This window comes from Rhea pennata, unplaced genomic scaffold (genome assembly GCF_028389875.1).
Source record: "Rhea pennata isolate bPtePen1 unplaced genomic scaffold, bPtePen1.pri scaffold_47, whole genome shotgun sequence".
NCBI classification, from domain to species: domain Eukaryota; kingdom Metazoa; phylum Chordata; class Aves; order Rheiformes; family Rheidae; genus Rhea; species Rhea pennata.
In genome coordinates, this window is record NW_026907686.1 from 31385 (window position 1) to 52085 (window position 20701).

The 20701-nt window shown below is 48.5% G+C and overlaps 1 pseudogene; it reads left to right on the forward strand.

Moving 5' to 3' along the window:
* LOC134154867 (DNA polymerase epsilon catalytic subunit A-like) overlaps positions 1-20473 on the forward strand; it is a 32190-nt pseudogene extending 11717 nt beyond the window's left edge.
* The last annotated feature ends 228 nt before the right edge of the window (positions 20474-20701 follow it).

The window sequence follows — 20701 nt, forward strand, 5'->3', positions numbered from 1 at the left end:
GAGATCTCTGTAGGCCAAGAGTGGCCTCCTGACCGCTCCGGAGTGGCATCTGTGCGGATATGTGGCAGTGAGCTCATCTTCCCCATTTCTGCTAATTCGGAGCTGGCTTATGTAATTCAGGTTAAAGCAGAATGTCGTCTTAAGCCAACTGATAACTCTTTACATGCTGGGATGTTTGTATGCAGAAATATACCTTTTGCATCTTCCTGCTGATTTCAACCTTTCATTGTTTCCCGTTGTACGTGTTAACTGCTGTATTAAATGTGACTGGGATTGATTTGTCTTTCTCCTCAACAGACTCTGGCTACCTGTTCGGTGTCTGATGCAGTTGCTACCTATTACATGTATATGAAGTATGTGCACCCTTTCATTTTCGCGTTGTGCACCATCCTTCCCATGGAGCCTGATGAGGTGAGTGCATGCCTGAAACAATTTATTTTCTGGGCAGAGAGCTGCATGCTTCACGCAACAGTGACACATTGGCAATAGAACTAATTTCTACAGTTTGGATAGTTTTTCCCAAGGAAAGGAGGGAAAGTAGTCTCCAAATGCGCTTCCTTTCTGCAGTACAGCAGTCATAGCTGTTTTTCCATAGACCAGTTATGGGTAGCCTAAGTGAAGGAGTTGGTTTTGTTTCCTTACTGTGCTCCTTCTTGCCTTGGGCTTCAATACTGCCTGAATAAACACATCATGTTGGGCACCAAATCAGACATTTAAGTTCAATGATGTGGTGATAAGGCCAGCCTAATTCCAGCAGCACCCTTTACAGCGCTTCTTTCTAAGTCCAGCTTTTGATGTCTGTCTTTTACAGGTGTTAAGAAAAGGTTCTGGGACACTGTGTGAAGCATTGCTGATGGTTCAGGCCTATCACGCCAACATCATCTTCCGCAACAAGCAGGAGCAGGAGTTCAACAAACTTACAGATGATGGCCACGTGCTGGACTCGGAGACGTATGTAGGAGGCCAGGTGGAAGCTCTGGAACCTGGGGTTTTTCGCAGTGACATCCCTTGCTGCTTTAAAAAGGTAAGGACACAATCAAGGTGTTGTGACAGAGGCTTTAAAATGGTAATGCAATGATGCTCTTTCTCTTCTTTCTGGAGAGCATGGCAGTAGGGAATAACCCTCCAACTGGAATTACCATCCTCTGTTCTTTTGGCGGATACCCAATAGCAATACCTGTTATAAAACTGATACCTAATTTATGGCTTGAGTGTATGAACCTGCTTAGAGTTTAGGTGGGAAGGGTTGGAGAAGTTGCTCTTCATGACCTCAGACTGGCTATTGGGTAAAGACAGTGTTACAGCAAGGAGAGTGGTTCATTGCTTTTGTGTGGGTTTGTTTACTTTGTTTATTGGTTGGTTGAGGGTTTTTTTTTGGTTTTTGGTTTTCTTTGAGCGAGTGGTTGTTGGCAGAGATGACTCTGTTTTTGTCTCATCAGGATTATATCTTTGTCCTTCTCCCACTCAAGCCAAGCTTCTTTTGGCCTCTTTTACCTGTTTCTGGTTGGTGCTACTGTCTAGATTGTAAGTTTTAGAGGCAGCTTCTCTCTTTGCTGTGTGATACACCACACCTCAGTGCTGCTTATTTTAGTGGCCTTAATCTCGTGAATGATCTTAAGGGAACGTGCACTGTGAATTTAGAAGGACCTTAAATCTAAATCCTTGGCCCCTTAGAGCCTTAGATGTGTGAGCAGCTGACTGCTAGGTCAGCCCCGTAAGTGTTGCACTCTGGAACATGCATGCAATCTTCTCTTCTTGTTAGCTGCCCTATATAGCCTCCTTTGCAGGAGAACTCCAAGGGCCGGGGAGCAGCCACCATCTCTTCTCTGCTTTGTGTTTTGCCTTAGTGCCAGTGGTGTAGACTTTTGTGAGTTGTAGGGTTCTTAGCAGAAAGCCACCGTCCTTCAGTTCTAGAGAGCTCTCAAGTTGGCTGTGGAGGTCAGGCCAGCTAATTGGCCAACATTATCTGCCTGCTCACATTGGAGCTGATCAGTGAACGAAGGGGCATTTCAAGATGCCATTCAGCTGACCTGTTTCAGCCATCTGCCCTTCAGATGAGATGAATTGCTCTCTACCCATACTGAGACATGCTCTGCTAAGTAGTGAGCCTGTTTTCAAAGATCGCCGAAGCTACGCTGGAGCATGGATAATCTTGCAGAAGCTGTCACCCCCTGCCCCCCTTCCCTGGGGAGTGTGTGAGGATGGGTGTCAGGGCTAGAAGAGGTCTCGGTATCATTCCTGTATCCTTGCAGAATCCTGCTGCCTTTAACTTCCTGATGCAGCATGTGGAGAAGACGCTCCGGCATGCTGTCGAAGAGGAAGAAGGTTTGCCGTTGGATCAAGTCACCAACTTCCAGGAGGTCTGTTGTCCTGCCTCAGCCTGCAGGGCCAGAGGCATGACTGGGCTTTCCAAGGAGAGCAGAACTGTGAGGGTGGAGTTGCAGCACATTTCTTTAGGCAAGCCTGGGTCCTGTGCACACATATTGGTGTTGTATAACAACTTTCTTCAGCTTTGAGTTCTGCCCCATGTCCATCTGTGCCTTATTTCCCATATTAATAAAGAACTGGCATAGGCTGGAGGCAAGGCTGATTTTTCTCATCCTGAATATGTCTGGTGAGACACCACATGTTAAAGATGCCTGTTTAGACTCATTTTATACTCCATGGAGAGAGACAGGAGAAACTTATCTGTAGACATTTGCAGTGTAGATGAAACCTACCTTGGAGGTCCAAAAGAAAACCTTAAAGATTGGTGGCTAAAGAAGGCTCGCCGCTGCCACTCTTCTTAATCCTATTCCTTTAGTTTTTCATACTCTTCCTCTGTTCCCCAGAATCAGTGGCAGGTGTCTCTGTGCATGTCGGAAGTAAAGGACCAAATATAGTGCGTATGTGACTGCATCATTAATTCCTTCTTGTTTGAATTTTACTTTTTTACATCTCCCCGCAGGCTTGTGATGAAATCAAAGTCAAGCTGAATTCCTTGAAGGATGTTCCTAACGGAATTGAATGCCCCCTTATCTACCATTTAGATGTAGGGGCCATGTACCCCAACATCATTCTGACCAACAGGTTGCAGGTGGGTAACCTCAGTCCAGTCAGGAAGGTGTTTTCTGTTTTGTCTTGCAGATGGTCTAGGAGGTCCCTCCGATTTGATCCCCTTAGCGGCAAACAATAAACTTCCTGCCCTGGACAGGGGGATAAAATAAGGCTCGGTTTGAAATCCAGTCAGGCTGTTACAGTTGCCAGGTGTACAGAGCCAAAAGGTCTGTCCAAGGTAGAGCAATAGCTTTAGCTGGCTTCTTCCAAAGAATAGTCATTGTTTTTGCTGTAACTTGTGTTCTGAAAAGCTTCTAGAAAGGAGAACTTACTGAACATCACCTCTGTGATGTTCACATTTGTGTTCTTCTAGTACCCAACATCGATTCCTTCTGGCATATGTCACTGGAGACAGTTCTGTTTTCTCTAACATGGGTGTGTCTGACCTGTGTCCAGCCCTCAGCAATGGTGGATGAGGCCACATGTGCTGCCTGTGACTTGAACAAGCCAGGTGCTAATCGTCAGCGCCGGATGACTTGGCAGTGGAGAGGAGAATTCAGTAAGAGTAATTCTGCTGTCTGCTTTGTCAAGTTCCCTGTTGCATTGCAGCATGGATAGAGCTTGCAGTGTGAGCTGAAGACACAGAGACTGCTTCCTGTTCCTCCCCTGGAAAGCTCCTAGTTGCTGTTCCTTTGCAGTGCCTGCAAGCCGCAGCGAGTATCACTGCATCCAGCAACGACTGGAGCCTAAGAAGTTTCCTCCTCTGTATCCAGATGGAGCACCCCGGGCGTTCCACGAGCTTTGCCGTGAAGAGCAGGCCAAGTATGAGAAGAAGCAACTGGCAGGTGAAAATAAATGGCATTATCTGGAGCAGGTTTTTGCTGCCTAGACTACAAACACATCATTAATTACTTGTCTCTCAGGTCTGGGGCTACTTAGTTCTTGCTGGCTCAGACTGAATTTGATCTCGGTTTCATGCTGCAACAGTTTTCCCCTAGGATCCCAACCAATTCCTGTACGTTTTTTGAGGAGGAGGCAAGTGCTGTTTTTTGTCTCAGTGTTTCTCTTTTCTCACTGAGAGTCATGTATTTGAGCTGAGACACATGGAAGGTGATATTTTGTTTGGGGTTTTTTGTTGTTGTTCTTTAATGAGCACTCATTAAGCATGTCAGTGAAACACATATGTCGATATCCTTTCACTTTTTGCTCCTAAAGTGGTACTGCTCAGCAGAAGCATCTAGCTAGTGGGGGCTCTGAGCAGAGCCTGAATTTGTGGATGAGCCCTCATGGGCAATTTATTTCCCACACACACCTCTGCATCTCTATAGAGAGGTGCTGTTTCTCCCCATATTAGTATCTTCCTCCCCTTGCCTTTGTAGCAGGTCTGCTTCCTTGCTTTCCTAGGTATGATGTTTATTTGCATTGATGGAATTTTTCTCAGACTGGTGCCTTGAAAGCTTCAGATCTGTGGATCTGTGTGGTTTGCCCGATGCCGTTGTGTTCATCCTTCCCATCCATAGTGGGGCACTGATCTCTGAGAAAGCTTTCTCTGTTTATTCCCTTTACTAGATTATTGCCGCAAGGCTTATGAGAAGATCCACGTCACCAAGGTGGAGGAGCGTGTCACCACCATCTGCCAGCGAGAGAACTCTTTCTATGTAGACACTGTACGAGCTTTCAGAGACCGTCGCTGTGAGTTCAAGGGGCTGCATGAGGTGCTGGGCTTGAATTTCTGTTTTATTTGTGCTGCCAAAGCTAGAAGGTCCTCACCTCTCACTGAAAACTTGAACCCTAAAGGATCATTTTGCTCAATCTGTATGGTCAGTAAGAAATATTAGCTTTCCTGACAGCTCTGGTGCAAGTGCAGGTTTTTCCCCTGCTGAATCCTAAACAGCTGCTGCCACAGTGGTTCCTAGCTCTCTGATGCAATCACTTTCAGTGCTAGGAAAGAAAACAGCTGGGTTTTTTTTGGCTTTTACTGGATCTAGAAAATCCTCAGCTCAACTATTTTGTGATCTGGTTTGTGTTCAGTGTAGGGTACTTTTCAAAGAGAAAGATGAGACAAGCAGAGAAACAGTTGATCTTAGGCTAAGAAGTGATTGATTCTAGGAGAAAGAAGCAGCATGTTCTAGTTCTCAAATGTTTGGAGTCTTGTGGCAGAGGGAGGAGCCTGAAATGTAGTTGCTAATATGTTGAAAGAAATGACAAGACGCTGGGACTCTGTCTCTGGAAGAGTTTAATAAAGAGCCATTTGCTTTGCAGTTCTTGCTAGTTCTGTCATGAATCACGGAGGTGGCTGGGAGGCCTTTTCTGCTGAAATGGTTCTGCTGTTAGTCTCGATCTAATCTCTTGCTGCAAGCATTTAGTTCTTGCCAGCACAATACGTGGTGTGACAGAATTGATGTAGGATGGCAGTTCTGCTGGGATTAGGTAATTCTAACTATGGGTGTGAGTTACAGTTGATGCTGCAAGACTCTGCCATAATATAGCATAATGCCTGTGCCCAACGCTCCCCCCTCAAATGCAAAAGAAAGAGCAGAAAGAAAGAGGAATTATCTTAATAACTGATACTGTTCTAGGATCACAGTGTCATATTAGGATTGAGGTGGGGGGAATATCTGGCTGTTGGTACTGCCTGTAGTGGAATGTAGGGTTGTCCTGACTCTGCCTCTTGCCATCAGGTGTGGAAGAAAAAGCTGTCTGCGGCTGTGGAGACAGGCGATGCCTCTGAAGTGAAGCGCTGCAAGAATATGGAAATCCTCTATGACTCCCTGCAGCTGGCACACAAGTGTGTCCTCAATTCTTTCTATGGCTATGTCATGCGTAAAGGGTGAGTCTCACCTGTGGTCATTGCTGGAGTCCTCCAGCAAGGAGCGTTGTAAACCAGAGCTGTTCTAGTGAGGCTCTCACCTTCTTAACGTGCTTCCGAAGCATAAGGGGGATGATAGGTGATCCCTGTAACACTTTTTTTTTTGTTCCTACTAATGACTTCTTATTTATTAGTCCCCTTAGCAGGGACTTTTGCTAAACAAGGCCCTGTAGCATTGACGATGAATGGCAGGGTTTGTCTATAGGTGATTCTTCAGGGTGTGTGAAGTATCACAGGGAAGGAAAAGGAAAATGATCTCCTGAGGGCTGCTGTGATTGTCTTTTTTGCCCTGAGACTTTATTTTCTGTACGACCTGATGCGCTTCCCCGCAGCTGTGCTTAAGAGGTAGCACTGCAGCCTTTTGACTGTCCCTCCTCCATTCACAGAGCTTGCTGGTACTCCGTGGAAATGGCTGGGATTGTGTGCTTCACTGGAGCAAATATGATCACACAGGCTAGGGAGCTGATTGAGCAGATTGGGTGAGTATGTGCTGAGCTGAGGAAGAAAGGTTCTCCTGTATGTAGTGTGAGCAGATGGGTAAGGGCAGAATTTGACTGGCAGAGAAGAGGAGCAGTGGGATAGATGTGGGATTAATCAGTGGAAGCTCTGGTGTTCTGGAGATTCAGGTTTCTGACATTGCCATGGCTTATTAATGCAACTGGTGTTGTATGACTAGGACTTCCTTTGCAGAAAGGACACTGCCTCTGCCTGACTTGTGGACAGAGAACAGTTCTTTGGCATATTTTCCAATCTCTTCCTGATGGTGATTTTTTTTTCTTCCGTTCTTAGGAGACCTCTAGAACTGGATAGAGATGGGATTTGGTGTGTGCTTCCCAACAGCTTCCCGGAAAACTTTGTCATCGAGTCAACCAACGCAAAGAAGCCGAAGGTGACAATCTGCTACCCAGGTGCCATGCTGAACATCCCCATGAAGGTGAGTCTGGCATCTGTACCAGCCAGCTGTACAGTCTGGTAAAAACAGTGAAAGGGAAGAAAATGTTTTAGCCTTCTGTAGGCCTGCAAGCCAATCAGGCAGTTCATGTGAAGGGAGTAGCTCTACTGGCAGTGGAGTATGCATCTTTGTTCTCGGAGTTGGCTTCAGCCCAGAGGACAGCCTGTCTTTTGTCTCTGGTCGCCTGTGTAATGAGCAGGACGTTGGGGCTGACAGCTTTGCTTGCTACACAGCTACTCTCTGCCCTGCACAGCCCATAGCTCAAACTGGCGTTTGAGTGGAAGGAGAGACTCTGATATAGCAGAGAGGGTATAGTGTAAGAGACCAGGGTTGGTGTCTGCTTCTGTACATAGACTGCCAGAAGCAGTAGGAGTCAAGACAACAAGGTCCCATGCTCTGCTTGCTCAGATATTTATGGCTATGAGCCAAAAGAAGTGACTTTAGAGTCTCCTGCACTTTTCTTCAGGTCCCATGTTTGAGTCCTACCTGCTAAATTGTTCTGTAGGTTTCCAAGGAGTTGCTTGGTCACAAGAAATCAGGATACTTTATTCTCTGCTAAGATAGGGTAAGTTATGCTCCCTCAGGGGAGCAGGGATTGATCCTTCCCATCATCCGGAAGGAACAAAGGCCATCAGTGATCCCTTCAGACAGGATGATGTATCTGGGGGCTATCTGCTCGTATAATCAGCCGAGCTGTTGAGTGAGGCTATTCTGTTGGGGCTGTGCCGGCAGGAAGGCTTCACAAATGATGAGTACTAGGAGCTGGCGGACCCAGCCTCTCTCACCTATGTCACACGCTTAGAGAACAGCATCTTCTTTGAAGTGGATGGGCCCTACTTGGCCATGATCCTCTCAGTGTCCAAGGAGGAAGGCAAGAAGCTGAAGAAAAGGTAAGAGTTCAAAGCTTGAAAAATCACCACTTCCCAAGGGAAGGGCTTGAGGGTCCTTTTCCTTGACTACATTTGAGGCGTGTTAGTCCTTGCCCCATGTTGCCAGTCCTCTGGAGCTGGCAGCATGTTTGGTTTGCTTGTTGCTGCGTACCACCGAGATCATGCTGTCTTTAAACGGCAAGTTCCCTGCATGAGATCAGTCTTTGAATCCAGCTATGCCCTGGCCTTAATTGACACATCTGACAGTAAATTTCTGAAGATAACAGTAAAACAGCACTTCTCAAACTTTCTGATTAGTCACGGTCTCCCTGTTTGGTTCTGAGATGCGCAGGCAAACTTTGATTTTTCTTTCTATCTTTTCTCTTTAAATTCACTAATCTCTGTCTGTCCCTCTCTCAAGTTTACAGACCTCTAGTAATACTTTTCCCAGAGGTTTCCACTTTAATCCCCATCTAGGGGAAGGAGTGGATCTTGCCAGTGCCATCATGGTATAGAAAAGCAATTGCACTTGACTTCACTGACTTTCTCATGCAGCCTGCTTAAATACGAGCACGAGCAATCACGAGAGGACTGCCCACAGACCTGGGTCTGGGTTCAGAAAATACTGTCACTGTCCTCCAGCACTCTCTGTTCGTACAAGACTATGTTTCTGCTTGAATGTCTCTGTTGGATGAACTCCAGCATCCACTGTGAGTGCCTTTGCATGCCAAGGGAGTCTATCGCAGAAGTCAAGAGGATGTCAAGCACTGAATGAACTCTGCTCATAGGAGTCTTTATCTCAGGGGCCCTTGATTTTTTCCTGTGATTCTTGGGATGTCAGCAAGTGCACTTATTTCTTGCTCACTCTCCAAGTGGAAAGAGCAGTAGTGTGGAGCTGGCTGGCAGGTACCGCTGCCAGCTGAGGAAGAAAAGACTGCCTGGAGGAGGGGTGACAAAGTATGTACGCTTGAGTCTCACTCTGTTCCACTGAAGCTTCCTGTGATGGTTGTATTGAGCCATACAAATAATTGGCAGGCATGTGAAATCCAAGAAACACGACAGAAGAAAAGAGGGCAGTGTGTTGTCATAGTTGTTTCGATAGCGATGTCCGGTTTCCTCTGAGTCCATTTTGCCAGCGTCCACTCCTGTTTTCCAAACAAAGCTTCATTCTCCTGTATAAGGCTTTTCCTAGTATTTCACTCCACTTCTCTACTCCTCTAACCCTGACTCTCACTTCTTGCCCTTTATTTGTGTGCATTTAAGAACATTTTGCCAGTTAGAATTGGCAAGTTGGGGGCAGAGGCTGATGTGCTTTTGCAGCTGGAGGTGAAGTAGTTCATGATGTTATTGTCTCTAGCTGTGTAAATATGCCTAGATCATGGTAGTACAGAGCCCCACAGCTTGGATTAATTTACCTGGTGGCTGCCTGGTTTGGCAATACTAGAAGTACTTTGGCAGGAGGGTAGTAAGCAGCATCCTGGGAGATGTGTTCCTTGGCACAGAGCTTGTGCAAAAGCTGGTCTATATCCTAGGTATGCAGTCTTCAATGAAGATGGATCCTTGGCTGAACTGAAAGGGTTTGAGGTGAAGCAATGGGGAGAGCTGCAGTTGGTGAAGATATTCCAGTCTTCTGTATTTGAGGCCTTTCTGAAAGGCACCACACTGGAGGAGGTCTCTGCCTCTGTAGCCAAGGTGGCTGATTACTGGTTGGATGTACTGTAGAGCAAGGTGAGTGTAGGGTTTGCAGGATATGCATCCCCTGCATGTTTGTCTTGCCAGGTTGGGGCCAGAGAAGGTCAAAGCTACCCTAACACTGTAGGGAGGATGGACTTTGTCGAGAATGGTTGGTCCGTTGTGCCTCTGATGGCTGTTTGTATGTAATTTCTGCCTCTTTGATTCTCTAGGGCTGCTCTTTAGGGTCTTTTAGCACCAGACGTGTTGTTACAGCACTTTTGTCAGCTGTTACCGCTTAATTGTGGGTAAGCGTTGTCCTCCAGTCACCTCTTTCACAGAGGTAGCGTGGTGGCCCTCTTGCACCAAGGACTTTCTCTAGAGCCACTCACTGAGACAGAGGATGGCAGAACCATTTGCCTGCAGAATCTTTTCTGAGGAGGCCAGAAGAGATTAGCTTTAAAATAACCAGCAAGAGCAGAGACAATGCCAGAAAACAGAGCCTCAAACCGGGGAGCAGGAGAGATGAAAAGCCGGAGCGACTGCTCTGCTTGGGAGTTTATTGGGAGCACTTCCCCTTTGTATTTTGCATCTGGCACTACAGAGCTGGGCCCACTAAGAGTTTGCCGTACAACATCATTTCAAAGTATTGCATTCACAGCAGGAGTTTTGATGCAGACCTCATGTCCGTGATCTCTATGTTCCATAGGTCGTGTTGGCAACTGGAGCAGAGATTGCTCACAAACTCCTCATAAAGACAGCCATATCAATCGGTTTAAATGTTCCATGTATATAATAGCAACGAGGTTTGATCATTAGGTTCCTGATAGTGATTTTTTTCCCCTTGTTCCTTTTTTCAGGCTGCCAACATGCCTGACTGAGAGCTGTTTGAGCTGATCTCAGAGAACTGTTCCATGTCTCGCAAGCTAGAAGACTCCGGGGAGTGCACAGACAAAAGAAAATGAATGAGCTCTTCACTTCTGAAGGCAAGAGACAGGTAATAAGAGTGAGAGAAAGGAGCTGGCTGTGCTGATGGGCCTCTCTTGCTGATACTGTGTCCTCAGCACCCAAAACTTCCTGCTGTCGTTTCTCTCAGGTCCTTGCTAACCAGCACCAGGGGGGAACACCAAGCTCCCAGATTGGAGACGTAGAGGATTTGGGGGCTGCTAAGCCCCTTCAGCCGTTGGTTCCAGTTGCAAATAAACAGAAGCGGGTCTGTATGGCAGAGGAAAGCCAGCAGATGTTCCAGTATCTGGAACTGTCGCAGTCCTGGCGAGAGATCCTGGACCCACCTGCTGCCATGGGACTACTAAGGTAAGTGAAGTAGACTGGGCAGGAGGAATCCAGGAAACATCCTAGGAGTATGATCATCTGCCTAGCTAGCTAGGGAACAGGGCGTAGCAAGCTGCATGTTTATTGAAACCGTCTGTGCTTCTATGACTGAAAACTACAAAGGGAAATGTTACCGGGAGAGTCCCACTAGCAGAGAAAGTCAGGCCAATGGCAACTTCACAGCTATGCCAGTAACATGATCAGGATCTGAAGGTGGAAGGGCTCGGCTTTATGTTGCTTGATCCTCATGTATAGGAGATGCGTGCTAATTTCTGTGGTTCCTGTTCATGTACTCTCTCTCTGATTAGGAAGAACATCTGGTCTGGCTGTGCTACCACAAGAAGAAATGGGAGCTGCAGGCTTGGCAGCACCAGGAGCATCGGAAGAAGCGGCGCCTGGAGGATGGTGGAGTGATGACAGGCGGAGGCATAATCTGTGATACCCTCTCCAAAGGACTGAGCAGCTACGTGTACAGGACGGCACGCAGCATCCTGGACTTGCCCTGGCAGATTGTGCAGGTACCAGGCAGCAAGGCAGGCCCACTCTTAACCCCTCACAGAGGCCTGTTCAGTGCCCTGTGCCTCATGTTTGCAATACCTGTAGTCAAACCTTGAACTTCAGGGACAGCTAACCTCAATCCTACTTTAGTTTTACCTCCTTGAAGGTCATGTGGGACTGCATAGCCTCAGGCTCAGAGAAGCTTTGTAAGGAAGTGAGGTCCTCAAGTGATTGTGCTTGATTGCAAATCTGGGACTTCTATGTAGAGCCTGTGTGGGGCAAGCTCAGCTGAGGAGCTGGGCAAGTGTGCCTTGAATCCTAGATTTAGTCAATGCGAGCATGAAGAAGTTGATGGTACAATCCAAGCATTTTCTTAATTTCTTGTTATGCTTGGTTGCCTCTGCTATCTGAGACCCAGCCTCTTGTTGTGACACTTCTCATCTTCCAGAAAAGTCTTGTTTGGTTTAAGGTCACATGCAGCCTTTGACTCTGTGTGTAACCATGAGCTGGAGATGGGACACCTAATGCAGCATGTCCAAATGCTTTGGCTAAAGTCAGACAATGGCATGAATTTGTTAGCTAATGCTAGCCCAAAGCTAAGAGATGTGTTTGAGCCTTTACCAGGTGTCCTCTTCCCTTCAGAAGCACAATGCAACGTGCTGCCTACAGATCAGTCAGAGCTGTCTTCATTCATGCTCTGACGTTTCCTCTGGCAGAACAGTTTTTTTCACCATACCTGTAGGACAATAGCAGGATGTGGAGATGCCAGAGCTGAGAGCAATGAATCTTTGGGTCCACTGCTGTCTTTGTGGTCACCAGTTGCTCCTTATTTGGAGAACGAAGACATAGGTAGTAGAGCCTTTGAAGATCCCAGAAGTGCTCCATGGCGTGTATGTAAGAGCTAAGAATGGGTTGCATCTCTCCAGCAAAGCTAACTTAAATCACCCTGTCCTGCAGATTGCTGAGAGCAGCCAGGCTGGCTGGTTGAGGCTGTGGGCAGTGATCAGAAGCGACCTGCACTGTATCAGACTGAGCATCCCAAGAGTGTTCTATGTCAATCAGCGTGTTGCAAAACCAGAGGAGGGAGCTGTCTACAGGAAGGTGGGGGTCATGTTTTTGACCCTGCTGCTTCTACAAGGGAAGACAGCTGGTTGAATTCATGTAAGTTGCTCCAGCCACTGCGGGCAGATACTACAGGCAGTTTGCCTCACAAGACCTCCCTGTCCAGCCCTGCTAATGCACCTTAATGCAGTCCCTTTTGCCTGCTGCTAATCTCAGCCTGACCAGAAAGCAGGTTGACAGTTACTGCAATGTGGACAAAGCATAAATCCCGCTAACTGCCTTAGGAATGACCAGCACCAGCAGCTGGATTGCTTCCTGAGTCAGCATGTTTCTGGAAACATAAGGCTGGCTCAAACTACAACTCCTTGCTGCCCTTTAAGATTCCCCTGCTGTTGGGAGGAGCATGGCCTGAAGCAAGGTGCCCTGCTGAGTGTGTCTGTTTTCCTGGCAGGTGAACTGGATCTTGCCCCGCTCAAACTTGGTTTACAATCTCTACGACTACTCAGTCCCTGAAGACGCGTGCCAAGAGCACATCAATGAAATCAATGCAGACCTGTCTGCTCCAGACGCTGAGGGAGTGTATGAGACTCAGGTAACCCTTCCAGGTGCTCGTTTTCCTTCCTCATCCTTTAAGGAGTGCTGAGTGGTAGCTGACTGGTCTGTGTACCAATGGCACAGATAGAGGCATGGGAGCTCAAAATGAAACAAGTTAGTAAGACGCTAAAACGAAAGACCCTCTCGAGTAGCTTTCTCAGAAATGTGCCCAGTTTTATATGAGCAAAGATACTTGTTTGGTTTCCAACCCCTTAGGGGAAAGAGGTTTAGATTTATTTGAAATTAGGAGACTCTGGGAAAAGATGGCACTTGAACGGGAAGAGTGAGTTTCCTCTAAACCAAACCAGAACCGTCTTGTTAGCAGTTGAACTGCAAAGGTATGGGAGTTCTTTCGAGTAAAGATGAGGAAAACCCCAGCATGTGGCATGTACATAGGCCAGGATGCAGTGATAAAACCTCTGTATTCCATAAAGAAGGATAGGATACCACTTTTTAAAGTTCAGAAAGAGCAAAGAAGAACCTAAACTGTATTCAGTAGTAGACATACGAAAGCAGTGAGACCAAGATTAAATGTACTAGTGCTTCTAATGCTGTAAGTCTGAAATGAAGATGGGCAGCTGGGATGCCTGCTTTTAATGAAGATATTGATTCGTTAAGCAGTTCAAAACTTGGTGGCTTGAGAATTATCTCAGTGTCCCTGTCACTACAGGTGCCGTTACTATTCTGAGCCCTGATCCAGCTGGGTTGCGTGTGCATGGTCAGCAGGCAGCTTGTCAGACACCTCACAGGGCGAGAGGCTGACACTTTTGACACTGAACACCTGGAAATGCGCTCTCTGGCTCAGTTTACTTAGCTGGAGCCAGGTAAGGCACCCTAGGAGAAGGCTTGTCTGTGTACCCAGGACCAAATAGCTTGAAGATACTATTGATGCTGCATGTTTGCTCTGTGTCTCTAGGAAGTATTTGCCACATCTACCTCTACCAGAGCTCCCAGGGCAACAAAGCTCTCTTTGGCCTTTTCATCCCCTCTCAGCGCAAAGCTGCAGTGTTCGTGCTGGACACGGTAAGAGTAGGGCTTAAAGGCTTGGGAGGGAACGCAAGGGGATCAGGCAGCGGTTTGGAGCTGAGCGGTTTCTTTGCACAGACACAGATGTCTACTGCTGTGCAGCAGGGATTCTCGTATTTTGAAGTGTACCAAGCAGGTCTGTTCCTCAACTGTCACGTGAAGCATTGTGATGTGTAGAGGAAAGAGCTTCCTTGAAATTTGCAGCCTGGAGCCTGTCTCTTTTGAACCCTGTTCCCTCTGATCACGTTTGCATTTGGTACAGGTACGCAGCAACCAGATGCCAAACCTCACCAACATGTACTCATCGGAGCGCAGTGCTGTGCTGGAAAAAGTGGGTGAAGAACTACTGCTTCCAGACAAGCACACCTTTGAAGTGCGTGCTGAGACCGACCTCAAGACAGTCTACAGAGCCATTCAGCGGCTCCTGCAGGGCTGCAAGGTATGAGCTGAGGGCATGAGGAAGGTCCCCACTGAGACCTTGTCAGCGCAGGTACCTGGGAGGAGGAAAACATTGCATGGAAGGCATTGGTCCAGCAGTTCAAACAGCCTCTAAGCATAGCTCTCTGCACACAGCTAGTGCTCCAAAGTTGAAGGGTAAAAATGGATGTTGCCTGCGGGCTCTGGCTTGCCTGGGGTGAGTTTACATAGCGCAATGCAAGCAGTGAGGCTAGATCATACCCCCAAACCCCAGCTCTCAATTGTGGAGCTGGTTATTCAGTGGGAGGTGCTTCAAGAGACTCTGAGTACACTGTCTCTACTGTGTGGAGGACCAGGGACCACTACAGGAATGGGGCATGTGAGCACTCATTCACACAGCTGGTTTCCTGCTGAGCAGAGGTGCCGGCTGAAGGGATGTAGCAGGGCATGTCCTCTCCTCCTTTGTGTAGGATGAGCGCCAGGGCCCCACACTTCTTGCTGTGCAGTCTAACTGGGACTTGAAACGACTGGCAAGTGGGATTCCCATCATCGAGGAGTTTCCTTTGGTCCCTGTCCGAGTAACAGATGCCGTCAGCTATTCAGTCCTGGACTGGCAGCGCCGTGCAGCCTGCAGCGTGATCCGCCACTGCCTCAACTTGGACACGTGCCTATCCCAGGCTTTTGAGGAGGGCAGGTGCCTGAGGTGGCCACATTCCCCTAGAGAGGTTACTTTGTTCGTGCTTGGGTGGGAAAGGGAGATTGCGGGAGCCTGAGGCCAAGATGAGGCCAGATGCTTTCACCTTCTGTGCTTTTGCCCTTGTTGGGACAAGCAAATATGATGCTGGCACAGTTCTTCTGTTGATGTGTTTACGCCGATGACTGTACCTCTTTCCTTTCCTCAGATATTACCACATCCCCATTGGGAATCTCCCTGATGACATGTCTACCTTTTGGTTCTGACCTGTTTTTCTCCCGCCACGTCCGTTGCCACAACCATTTGCTGTGGCTCTCACCCACGGCCCGCCCAGAGCTGGGGCGTAAAGAGGCTGATGATAACCATTTAGTTATGGAGTTTGACAAGAGAGCCTCAGTGGAGATAAGCAACCCTGGCTGCTACTCCACAGGTAGGATAGCACTGAGTGGGAGCAGAGCTAAGTGCTCTTCCATGAGCTCAGGAGAAGGATGGCTGCAGTGGCAGAAGAGTATCTGAGCAGTTCTGCAGTTGCTGACAGCTTCAGAAGTTGAGCAATGATGATCTGGACAGGATATATGCAATTGGCATCTCCTGGGGATAGAAGGTCCTGTATGCAATAGAAGAAAATGCATGTAGGCATTTAAATACAGATTATTTCCTAGTTTGTGGCCTCTCATAGCAGCATTCAGAAGATCACTTCTGGTGGTCGCTAGGATGAATCTTTCTGTGATGCAAAACAAGCTGACTGATAGTTCTTCTGAGCACCTCTGCTGCAGTTTCCAGAAAAAGCTGGTGGCCCCTGGAGGGGAAGTAGATCCAAGTTTTGTTGGAAGGTGCTATGCTGTTTAGCTGTGCAGTGAATGGGGCCATCCATACATAGCATCACAGCCAGAGAGGGGAGAGGTCTGGCCATGTGCCAAAAGTGTCCTTTAAAGCCTGTAATACAAGGTGTGTGGCAGTCTGGAGAGCAGCACAGTTTCCCGTGCTGCTGCAGTACCATATAGGCTTTCACCATTTCCTGATATGAATATCTTGATGTTGCACTCGGTAGATGCAGCAAGACCTGTAAAGAGCTCTTACAACTTGTGGAAAGTCCTGGCAAGTGGGTGCATTCATCATACCTGGAGAGGGGATTGTGTCCTTGCTGGTTCTCTGCCCTGCTTGCCCGTTGACAGGTTGTGTTTGTTCACAGTGTGCCTGGAGCCGGATATTCAGAGCTTGGCTGTAAACACAGTGTTACAGTCCCATCACATCAATGACATGGAAGAAGGTTCCAGCGTGAGTATCAGTTTTGATGTGATCCAGCAGGCATCTCTAGAATACTATGATGTGTAGGCTCCTAAGACAGGCATCTTGACACAAGAGGCAGTTGAAGCGTGGGTATGATTCCTCTGCAGCCCTTAGTTCTGCTAATGACTGCTCTGCAGCCTTCTGTACTGAGTCCATTTGCTGAAGCATGGTTGGATGTGAGAAGTGAACTGCTCTCTTGCTAACATCGCCTGCTCCTCATTGCCTCCCATGGAGAAGGTTATTAGCTAGGGAAGATGCCAACATTGTGTGTGACTGCAGTCTCTTGCCTCCAGCATCCACTCAAAGGAGATCTTTCACTCTCTGACTATTTCCTTCTGCCGCTGCTGGGAATTCCTGCTCTGGATGGATCCAGCAAATTACGAAGGTATCAAGGGAAGAGTGCGTTCTAGCGTCCACTCTGGGGAGGTAAGAGATGGGAAGTGCTCAGTCCTGCAGAGACAGGGGTGCAGTGGGTTGAGTTGAGCAGGGAGCTATTGGTTTGGATATAGGGAACTGCTACGACATCACCAACCGAAAGCCTGGGCATGGCTTGTGCGCCATTCCAGCAGGACTCTAGCAAGAGTCAAGTATTGGATGAGGACAGTGAGGAAGAGGAGGACAAGGAAGAAGAGGAGGAGGATGGAGAAGCAAATGTGGAGGACTTGCTAGAGAATAGTTGGAACATCGTGCAGTTTCTCCGCCAGGCTGCCTCCTGTCAGAACTGCTTCCTCAGGATTGTGTTGGGTGAGTGCAGTCTGCTGCTCGCCTGGTCCTACTTTGAATGTTACCTCTGGTGATTAGAGCTATCCGCACCCTACTGCTGCCCAAGCCATATCCACAGCATTCCCCACAGCTTCTTGAAGCTCTCTGTGCTACTGAGAAGGTTCTGATGTTGATCCAAAGAACCCCTTACAGTCAAAGATTGCACTGTGCTGGATGTGATACAGAAGGAACCACCTCCATGTCTGTAAATATCATTGTTTGGGTGGTTTCAGCGCCAGTGTGAACTCTCTCAGAGAGGGGAAGAAGGTCACTAGTTCCTGATTAGTCATTGGTGCCCCAGGAGAGTCGACAAGCACAGTCGTGCTTGTGCCACTCTCCCATCGTGGACTGCATCTGGAGCTTTTCTTACGTGTCTCTGCAGCCTACATTGTGGCTGTGTACCACAGCATGAAGGAGGAGCGAGGAGCTGCAGCACAATGCCCCTCGGAGCGCTCCCATCAAGAGGAGGGCCACGAGCCAGGTGTCCCAGGAGGCATTGGGAGAGACGGGAGCCATGCCTGGTGAGTACGGTTAGCCACAGTTAGCCATGGGAGAGCTGTGTGCAGCACTGCTGGGCCAGTCCTGCAGCAGGAAGAGAGCTGCCCACCTTGCTGTCCGCATATGCTTCCGTATGGCTCAAGAGCTCTCTCTGCTCCTCCTCTCCAGGCGTGATCACTTTCTCACCGGATTATGTGACCAACGAGCTCACGCAGAGCTTCTTCACCGTCACTCAGAAGATCCAGAAGAAGATGGCTGGTTCCCATAATGCCACTGAGCCCTCAGACATGTTCTCGGTGCTACCTGGCTCCTACTTGCCACTCAACAACCCAGCTCTAGAGTTCATCAAATACGTCTGCAAGGTTAGTGGGGTGGGCTGTGCATTCTTCTTTTTTTTTCTTCTTCTTCTTTTTTTTTTTTAAGAATCTGTTGCAATTCTACAATCAGTTTGTTTTGCCCAGCTAGCACTCGCATCAGAGTGAGTCCCCGTGAGGACCGTCTTCTCTGCTGGTGGCCTTACCTAACACTGTCTCCTGTAGGTGTTGTCCCTGGATGCCAGTATAACTAACCAAGTAAACAAACTGCGCCGGGACCTGCTGCGCCTCATTGAGGTGGGTGAGTTCTCAGAAGAAGCCCAGTTTCGGGACCCTTGCTGCTCCTACATGCTCCCTGAAGTCATCTGCAGGAAGTACAATTTTTGCAGGGACTTGGACCTGTGCAAGGACCCTGCCCTCTCGCAGGTACAGCCTTCCTTTCCCAGGAAATCCCCTTTGCCCTGGCTGCATGCATTAAGGCCCTCTTGGGGACACCAGAGGCCCTAGCATGGTTGTGCTCTCGGCCTGTCATTCACTCACATGTTGTCCATCTTTCTCTCAGTCCTTTTGCTTTGAAGGTCTGCTTGGTTCCATGACAGCGATAAACCTCCCTTCAAGGTTATTTTCTGCTCATCCCCTTTCCTAGCTGCCTGTGACAGTTTGAGGTGTGCTGGTGCTTTGGCTGATGCTTTATCCCCTCCCGAAATTGGTTATGGCTTCCTGGCACTTGGGGCTCTCTGAATGCTCTTGTTAGGCTGCGAGGGCTGAGGCTGCACCGTGCTTTCTCTTGGGAAGAGTCACACTGGTGTTCATCTCCCTTCTCTCTGCCCCTCGGATGGGTCAGTGCTGCCCAGTTGGGTATGCTCCAACTGCCAGGCCCAGTATGACTTGGATTCCATTGAAATGGCACTGGTGGAAGCGCTGCAGAAGAAGCTAATGGCCTACCTGCTGCAGGACTTGATGAGTGCTGGGTGGCCGTGCTGCGGGAGCCTGCCCTTGATGTGGCAGGCTGCAGCAGGAGGGCTGAAGCTGCTCTCTGCTCCTTGAAACCGAGCAGCCCAACCTTACTTCTCTGACTGATGTGATGCAGTGGAGATATGATGAGGAGAGTTTGGCTCGAGCGCTCTCCACTTCTTCTCAGCACATAGCTGCAGCCTTTTGCTGGCTGGCTGAGGCTTGACCCATTGACCTGATGTCAGCGGTGTGTCCCCAGAGAGCCCTGTCAAAGGACTGAGCTGCTCAGCCTTGTCTGCTATCCCAGCTAAAACTCCTTTGCCTCTAGGTGTGCAAGAAGTGTCATGGTGTGAAGGAGACACCTATGCCTGTGTACTGCAGTTGTGCTGGAGATTTTGCCCTCACCATTTCTTCCCAGGTATGTGTGCATCCTGCCACCAGATCCAGCCTCCTGCCAGCAGCTCCTCTGTAACAGCCAGTGAAAAACCCAGTGATAACTTGTCCCTTTCAGCCCATCTGGCACAAGTTCATCTCTCTGTGCTTTCTGGCTGTTTATTCGTTGCTTTGTGCTCAACCCAGGCAGTCCTGCCTGACCAGCTTGCAGAACTTCTCCTGGCCTGGCCTTCTCCCCCCTGTCCCCTCCAGCTTCCATCTTCCCTGGCTCATGCATGAGGTGTGCTGGGCAGCCCTCCCTCACTGGTATCTCCCCCCTCAGATCTTCATGGAGCACATCAACATCTTCCAGAGCATTGCTTGGCACTAGAGTGTGGCCTATCTGCTGGAAACTATTGAGTGGCTGCTCCGTACAAACCACCAGCTCCAGCAGTGATGTGATGAACTTGTCCTGCTGTCTTTTTTTGTTGCTGTGTCAGCTCTGGGTACTTGCTCTCACCTCTGCTGAAGAGCATTTGTGCTCTGTGATAGATCTCGGAGAAGCCACATATCCATCTTGCACTGTGTGGGGGCGCTAAGCGGTGTTGGGGCAGTCCTGGTCACAGCCTGGTGCTGTGCTGGGGGAATTAAGAAGGTGCCTAGGGCTGGAACTGCTCTCTATGGGGGAGGGGGGACTGCATTTGCCAGAGCCCTGCAAAAGCCCAGTTTGGGATGGGAGTTTGTGCTGTAGGCAGCACCCTGTGTGCATGAATCTCTGTGGTTTTAATGTGGAGTTTTAGACAATTAAATGTGTCACAGACAATGCATCTGGTTCTTTGGGTAGAGGAGCACGTGCTATGGCCCACACACAGCAGGGAGCTGTAGGCACCCTGGAAAGGAGCATTCTCTGAGCCATGGGGCCGGATTCCTAGAGGGAGGAGAAAGCCAGACTCTTCTTGTTGGGCTGGAAGGGGAGCAAGGGAGCTGTCCCCCTTGGGTGCTAAAGCTTCAAGTTGACAGCAGTGAGTCATAGGGTGGGGGGGCTGCTCACTGAAATCCCAGCACAGGTGTGATGAAACCCAGGAGGCCAGTGCTTAGCTGAAGCCTGGCCTCCTGGTCCTTTCCATCTACTCCTGCTTGCAGAAGCCTGAAAAAGCATGAGGGGAGCCAAGATTACTAGATTCCAGTTAATTTTCTGGGCGTTTTGAAGCACTGTGTGTTCAGCTACTTCTGACACTTCCTTTTATATATGTGTGTGTGTGTGTGTGTATATATATATATATATATATGTATATAAATTTTTATTCAATGCCCTCCACACATACCTGTATTGAAAATATTTTTCTGAGCTTTGTTTTTTCACTTCTATAGTATACCTGTTTCTATTAGCACTGGGTTATGGGGCAAGTGGTCCTGTCCTTCGCTATGCCCTCCCTCCATCTAGTACTGCTGAAAGGGGGGTTGAGGGGGCTGTACCTATGTGTTTGTTTT